The 8291-nt window shown below is 37.8% G+C and overlaps 1 long non-coding RNA gene across 2 annotated transcripts in view; it reads right to left on the bottom strand.

Moving 5' to 3' along the window:
• Window positions 1–3956: 3956 nt before the first annotated feature.
• LOC128248691 (uncharacterized) overlaps window positions 3957–8291 on the bottom strand; it is a 143282-nt gene continuing 138947 nt past the window's right edge. For both annotated transcript variants that reach the window (XR_008264850.1, XR_008264851.1), the window contains one exon: window positions 3957–4291. This is a non-coding gene — a long non-coding RNA (uncharacterized LOC128248691). The remainder of the gene's footprint in view (window positions 4292–8291) is intronic.

The raw sequence follows: 8291 nt of genomic DNA, 5'->3' as shown, positions 1-8291 counted from the left end.
TGAAGAAGACGCCCGTCCAGTACAGGGTTCAAGGCTAACGATTTTGAGAAGAGTGGACAAGTCCATTATATTAACCCCAGTATTTAACTGATAGTTATCTAAATTGACCCCCGAAGGGATGAAAGTGAAGTTGAAGATGTCAGATTCGAATTAAAAATCTAAAGAGCTAGAAATGCTGCTGAACTTTTCTCTCGACGTACTGACGATTTTGCTAACTCGCGGCATTCATTTCGCCATTTAAATTTCCTGTATCTGCTGCTATTACTAAGACCTCACCCAGAAGTTTTATCTCATTAATACGTCATGGTTTCCACATTGTTGTCTAACTGTGACCGACATGTTTTAAATTTCTCTTACCGCTACGTTTTCATACGACCTCTGATCAGTTCTATTTCAAATTGTTTCATCCTTTTCCTTACTTCATTGAATAACGTCTGTTGTTCGATATATCGAAAATAAGTGTGTTTTATAAATTGCTTTGATAATTGTTCTCTGACTTGCGTGTGACACAACAACAGATGCGACATGTATGTCGTTAAGTCCAGGAATTCATTGGTATTATTGTTCCATCACGATGTCTTTCGGACACAAATTATTCTTTCTAAAAGAATTATTCTTATCAAAAAATTATTCTGATTTTGATACAAGCGCAGAAATTTTGAGCGGAGGGGATAAGTCGATTACACCGGCTAACACTTTATTTTATCGACCCCTAAAATAAGGATGAACGGTAAAGCTGACCTCGATGGTATTTGAACTCAAATGGTAAAGAATCGAAAGAAAATTCTGCTACGCTCTAACGAGATAACTCACCGCCTTCTTCCAGGAATAATACTAGTTCGAGTAAGAATTCACCAAAACAACAAATAACACGAAGAAGACACGTTTACTATTTTTACGTCCGCTACTTTTTTGTGCAAGTCTGGAAAACAAACGATATCATTCAACTAAATCGACTTCAGAATTCCCGAAATGTGAAAGGAAAAGTTAATCCCAGCGATGTTTCGACACAGAACATAAAAGGTCGGAACTAAATACTACAAGACATTTTGTCCCACTCTTTTATGATTTAGCCATTCCACCACCTGATGGTATCCACATTGATACAGCTTTCTCATATATCATGAATGTTTGGTTCCTAAGAAGAAAAACAAAAAAAAAAAGTGAGCACCATGTTAATTGAATCCGTGTTAAATGAATAATAGACCACATGAGTAAAATGGGTTTCGTTCCGAGACCCCAAGTTGTCCTGAGCAGTGTGGATGATCGATGGGGCAGGCTTTTGGTGTCCAAGTAAAATCTTTGACTGATCCACAACCTGTGATGTCACAGAACAATCCGTGATAAACGTGACGCAGTTCGCAATGAGCATGTCCTGGTATCCTTAATCAGTGTTGAATAAATCAGTGATAAACGAGGATAATGAAAACATTTGCAATTCTAGATACTTTAACAAAATTTTTCTCAGTTTAAAAAAATTTTTTTGCCATTGTTGAAAAATGACCAAGTTATAGAGAGAAAAGGCCAAAAAAAAACAAACCATAATAATAATTAAAAATAAAATAAAACTAAAAAAAGAAAAGAAGAAAAATCAATAATATTTATTTGTTTATTCTTTAAGAATATATACTTTTGCTTTTTTTCCGATCATTTTGAAAATGCTTGCTTAAAAGAATTATTTCCTTTAAACACTAACTGCCACGTCATAATGTTTTGTACCGGAAGTTTACGAACGAATAGCGATCAAAGCATTGAAAATCACCAGACGTATGTTTATTATCATTTTTATTTCTGTTGTTATTTAAAACAACAATGAAATAACATTAAAAAAAAAGATATATACAAATAAAAGAAATTCTTCTGCTTTTTCTTTTCTTTTCTTCTTCTTATTCACGGCGGACAAAATGATTAGCAGCATTTCATCTGTCTTTTATGTTCTGAGCTCAAATTCCGTTGAGGTCAACTTTGCTTTTCACCCTTTCGGGGTCGATAAAATAAGTACCAATTGAGAACTAATGTGGATGTAATCTACTTGCCCCTTCCCTTAAAATTGCTGGCCTTGTGTCAAAATTATTATTATTATTATTATTATTATTCTCTCTCTTTACTTGTTTCAGTCATTTGACTGCGGCCATGCTGGAGCACCGCCTTTAGTCGAGCAGATCGACCCCAGGACTTATTCTTTGTAAGCCTAGTACTTATTCTATCGGTCTCTTTTGCCGAAACGCTAGGTTACGGGGACGCAAACACACCAGCATCAGCTATCAAGCGATGTTGGGGGGACAAACACAGAAACACAAATACACATATATATATATACATATATACAACGAACTTCTTTCAGTTTCCGTCTACCAAATCCACTCACAAGGCTTTGGTCGGCCCGAGGCCATAGTAGAAGACATTTGCCCAAGGTGCCACGCAGTGGGACTGAACCATGTGGTTGATAAGCAAGCTACTTACCACACAGTCACTCCTGCGCCTATATTATTAATACTATTTCAAGATTGATGTTACTCCTTCAGAAAGTAAAAACAAAAAAAAAAAACACCAAAGAAGAGTGCGACTGTTATCGAATGAACAATATTTCGACACGTCGATATCTCTAACGGTGATTGCTTCTTACTCTCTAACAATTATTGCTCCTTCTGTTACCCCGGTAATTCAGACTAGAGACAGCTTCTTTTATTCATACATTGGACGTCCATTTGTCGGAAATATTACCTGTGCAAAGGCATGTCTCTATAGGCTTACACCATGGCTCACTCGTATGCCATCATAATTTTCGTGCTTGCAGCTATTTTAAGTTTAAACTTCAGCTAATTGATGTCTTATCTAATTTCTTATGAGAATTTGTTTTACATTATTTACATTTGACGGATATTTGTCCTCATCTTGTTTGTTGCTAACACAACGTTTCGGCTGATATACCCTCCAGCCTTCTTCAGGTGTTTTGGGGAAATTTCGAACCTGGGCTCTCATTCCTAAGGTATTTTTCGATGTTATTATTATTATTATTATTATTATTATTATTATTATTATTATTCAAGTCACTGCCTGCAATCGGACTTGGAATCTTGGGGTTAGTAGCCCGCGCTCTTAAACCGCTTAACAAGACGAGGACAAATATCCGTCAAATGTAAATAATGTAAATAACGTACTTAAAATTCCTCCTCTCTTCAATATAGAACTGTATTATCTAATAAGAATTTGTTTTATTTCAGATATAATCGATTTGCCATCTTTTCTTTACGATCATAGTCAACAAGGGAACGTAAGACGTTTTTGTGGGTTGGAAAGATGGTGTTAATAACTGCCACTTGATATAGTTTCCTGACATTCAATACTCCTCAGTCACCTCTTATAATGGTTTACAATTGTTGCCTATCAAACTTACCGTGCAACACGTAGCATTTTTCTTTTTCCTTTTTCTTTTCTTCTCCTAAGTATATTTTTCGTATTATTTTCTGTGAAATTTATAGTTTAGTTACGCTTCAAAAGTTGGCATTGCAAATGCGTTAAAAATACAATAATTTTTCGTTAATTATTTGTGGTCAGTCATTAATATCATCTAAACGTGTTGCCCTTGTTCCGAAATGAAGTAAATATTATTACTCGGGTATAGTTTTTGCATGACTGGAATGGAACCCTATCACAGTAAGCTTTAAAGAAATGCACACATAGCAGCCATCTTGCTTCAGCAGCTGTCGTCTGCCACGAACCAATTTGAAAACAGTCGCCTTTCAAGCATTAGTGTCTTGTTTTACAAGACATGCTATTCCGATTTTAACACGTTCATCCATAACATACGGATGTTGATAAAAAAATCAAAACATAACAGATCGCAAAAGCAATAAATGAATAAACAAATATGAGAGAAAATAAGAGAGAAAATAGAAGAAATCAACAAAGGAATTATCAGACTAACATCGTATCGCGAGCGTAAGAAGAAAATATTTTTTTAAGCAAATATTTTTATTTTCTGACATAGTTGTACTTGTTACTATCGTTGTTGTTTCATCATGTTTGGGTTTTTTTATTCATTTATTCATTACGTTGTATTGTTATTGGTTCAGCCGTAATAATTTGTTATTGCAAATGGTGGTGATTCACTGCGATTCATTCGTGCTATAGTTGTCATCTTTGACGGACGTTTCTCTTTCTTTGTGGGGGTATTTGCTTTATAGTCTGTATGTGCTTTGATGTTGCTATTGTTGTTACTGTTGTTGTTGTTGATGAAGAGGTTTGGAGGAGGTGGTGTAATAATTCTACAAGCTTTCTGTTGTTTACGCTTCATTGCATTTTACCCGGACAGGAAAAAAAAACGAGATGAAATAATATTTTAAGCAAAATAAATAAACAAATATAATAAAACTATGCTTGAACGAAAGTATCAACACCGTTCTGGTTAGATAGAAATCGAACTATTGTAATTACTATGAGTTAGTATGGAAGATGTTTGAATCAGAAATCAGTGAATAATAATAATAATAATAATAATAATAATAATAATAATAATAATAATAATGATAATAATAATAATCATAGTAATAATTTCATCTATTGGCCACTAGGGCCGACACATAGGGGACAGTACAGTAGACGGAGATAGTGGGGGTTTTACACAAAACAACGAGTAAGAAATTAGGAAAGTAATAACAATAAACATTAAACAAGAAAAATATAACAATGAAATTTCACCAATAGGAGGAAGTATGACCACCCAGGGTCGGCTCAGGTACCCCACCAATCCTGAACCACCCCATGGCTTCGAGGGTACTCGGGAAAGATAGATCTCTTTTCCTCAAATTCATCAGCCTGCAGGCGCATTATTTTCTCCACATTCACCCACCTTTCAGCAAATGTACTGGGGGTGGGGAGGGCATCACTTCTCTCTCCACCCTCATCTTTCTTTCCAAGTGAAATTTGAAAAAGTTGATGAAAGATTGGCCGAAGAGAAAAGTGTCTCTCTTCAGTCCTTTCAACCTGGTCCACCATACAACCACTTCCGCTACTGCTACCAGACAGAGGAAAATTCCCTGCTCTTCCTGGTCAAAAGAAAGCGGCAGGTCAATCTTCACTATGAACTCGGCCGATAGCCGGATCTGTCCTTCACGAGACAACAACTGATTCACATAACTCCACAAGTCAGTAATGCATGGACACTGGATGAGTGTATGCACTACGGTTTCGTCGCTCTGCGCGCGTCTCGGACAGGTCCGTCTGACAGCATTTCTGTGCCTGTAGAGTTTATCTCGAACCGGCAGTGTCCCCTGGTAGCACTGCCAAGCGAGGAATTTCTGGAAGTTATCCATCGTCCCAGGCTCAAAAGTCCTCCTGGACAGACTGGTCAGTTCAACTTCGTCGACGTCCAGCGCCTAACCGAGTGCGTCATCGCACTTTCCCTCCACTAACCCTCTGCAGCACTCAAGAGTTGATATTCCGCTGGCCAATTTTCCCGTCTGGTAGAGGGTAGTGATTGTCTGGCAACATTACAGATGCCGCTCTACCTGTCTGGGACTCTTCTTGACCCAGGACTGCAGCTCAGTCAAAGGGACGAGCTGCGGAAGGGCCCGTTTGGCAAACGGCGTCCACAACTGTTCACCGTTTAGGCAGAATATCTGAAGATGCCGCAACCTCAGCGCATGTCTACGCACCATTAGCCACGGCATGCCCAGCCCTCCACGTATAGAGTGCTGACAGTAGGTGGACCGCCTCACCAACGGAACATGTCCCCTTCACAAGAATTTGAAGAGGCAGTGCTTCCATCCGGTGTGAGTGACGATGAGGATGATGACAGTGATGGTGGTGGTGGTGATGGTGATGATGATGATGATGGTGATGGTGATGGTAATGATGATGATGGTGACTGTGACGGTGGTGGTGATGGTGATGATGATGATGATGATGATGATAATGATGATTTATTTACTACTAGGGTTACGGATGAGAGGAATAATAGCGAAGTCATACATAAGATCTGCGGGTTTAAACAGATAAATCGAACGAGAGAGGAAAACAATGAAATACGAGAATAGGACTTCTTTATTCGCCATTAAGGTAACGAATGAGGTAACGAATAAGGTAACGAATAAGGTAACGAATAAGGTAACGAATGAGACACAACGAAGACAAAGCACAGCAGAAATGTTTGCGGCAACAGCAACATTACGGCGACATTACAAACAATGGCGAGGGTTGACAGATTTGGCGGGCAAGAATGAAGTGGAGGGGTGGGCGGGAAAGAACAAAAATGGAGAGAGGGAAAGAAAGATGAAGAAAAAGAAAGGAAGAAAAGAAGGAAAAGAAGAAAACGAGGAAAAGAAAAGGGATGAGGATGAAGAAAAAGACGAGATGATGGTAAAATGAAAACGAACAAGAAGAGAAAGAGAAGAAAAGGAAAAAGAAAAAATGATGAAGCGAAGAAGATAGAAGAAGGAAAAGAAGAAAAAGGAGGATGAAAAAAGACGATAAAAAAACGATAAGAAAAAGAACAAGGGAAAGAAAATGGAAGAAGAAAAATGTGAGGAAAAAAAGATGAAAGTGAAGACGATGAAGAGTAGACGATTATGAAGAAGAAAAAGAACAAAGAAAATAATGAGTAAAGAAAGAAAGAAAATACGGTAAGAAGGAAAAAAAGAAAAGACGAAGAAGAAGAAAAGAATGACAAATACGAGTGTCAGTAGTAGTAGTAGTAGTAGTAGTAGTAGTAGTAGTAAGAGAAGGAGGAGGAGGAAGAAGAAGAAGAAGAAGAAGAAGAAGAAGAAGAAGAAGGAAGAAGAAAAAAGGAGGGGAGGAGGAGGAGAAGAAGGAAGAGGAAGAAGAAGGAAGAAGAAAAAAGGAGGGGAGGAGGAGGAGGAGAAGAAGGAAGAGGAAGAAGGAAGAAGAAAAGAAGGAGGGGAGGAGGAGGAAGAGAAGAAGAAGAAGAAGAAGAAGAAGAAGAAGAAAAAGAAGAAGAAAAAAAAAAGAAGAGGAAGAAAGAGAAGGAGCGGGAGGATCAGTTATCTTGTGTGTAAAAAAATACAATTGTAAATAAATACCAAAAACAAGAACAGCAACAACAACAACAACAACAACAACAACAACAACAACAATAATAATAATAATAATAATAATAATAATAATAATGAAGATGAATGCGAGACAAAGCAATGAGGAATTGCGGAAATGTCGTCTGAAAGACATCCTGATCTTTATCCGGATTGTTTCCATTGATCTGGCAGACATTGGAATCGATAGAGATATTCGATTGGAAATAACATTCAACAATGGCCTGCTGGTTACGGTGATATCCTTCAACACAACCTGATTCTGCCTACTACTGTTGCTACTGCTACTTCTACCGCTACTACTGCTGCTACTGCTGTTGCTGCTGCTGCTGCTACTACTACTACTACTACTACTACTACTACTACTACTACTACTACTACTACTACTACTACTACTATATTTCGATGTATGTGAGTATTTCCCTTGTAATTTGTTTGTCTCTCTGTCTCTCTCTCTTTATATATATATATATATATATATATATATATGTATGTATGTATGTATGTATGTATCTGTAAAAATATGTGACAGTTATTCGGTAGCCATGATAAAACTCCGAGTTACGGATGCCGGGTCGGAAACCCACACCGCTATCTCTTCAGATATCTGGCCATTGAAAATTCCCATAGGAATTCAAACCCCAAAGAATTCCTCTCAACACATGGCTATGATGCTCCTGTAGGAATTTTCAATGGCCAGATAACTGAAGAGATGGCGGCGTGGGTTTCCACCTCGGCATCCGTAACTTGGAGTTTTATCATGGCTACCGAATAACTGTCGCATATTTTTACAGATAAATTCCTCTATTTACATAATATCGAGGTCTCTTTCTTTCTTTTGTTGTCTTTTCTATCAATCGCGTTCATACACACATAATTTTTCTCGTCTGGCCGTAAAGCCTTTTCTGTTTGTTTTCCTGTCTTGTTTTTTGTCCGCCACTACATTCCTCCATGGCTAGATTTAATTTGCGTATACAGATTTAATCTGCGATCCATGGGACGAGCCGTTTTAACGTTGCGTCCTGCCCGAAGCTCGTCGAAACGCCGGTGTTAAAACGTGGGTAGCTGATGAAGTAGAATGTTCTCTATGTGGCTCGTGTGTTCTCGTCTACGTTTGTTTGCAATGTCCTGTACCCAGATATGCACCTATACATACAGGTGGATGTCGGTATGCACATACCTGTACGTATATATGCATATACTCATTTACTTTTGTTTATATATATATATATATATATATAT

This window comes from Octopus bimaculoides, chromosome 9, assembly GCF_001194135.2.
Source record: "Octopus bimaculoides isolate UCB-OBI-ISO-001 chromosome 9, ASM119413v2, whole genome shotgun sequence".
In the NCBI taxonomy this organism is placed as follows: domain Eukaryota; kingdom Metazoa; phylum Mollusca; class Cephalopoda; order Octopoda; family Octopodidae; genus Octopus; species Octopus bimaculoides.
The sequence above is the reverse complement of the archived record's forward strand: the minus strand, read 5'-3'. Positions and strand labels throughout refer to the sequence as shown.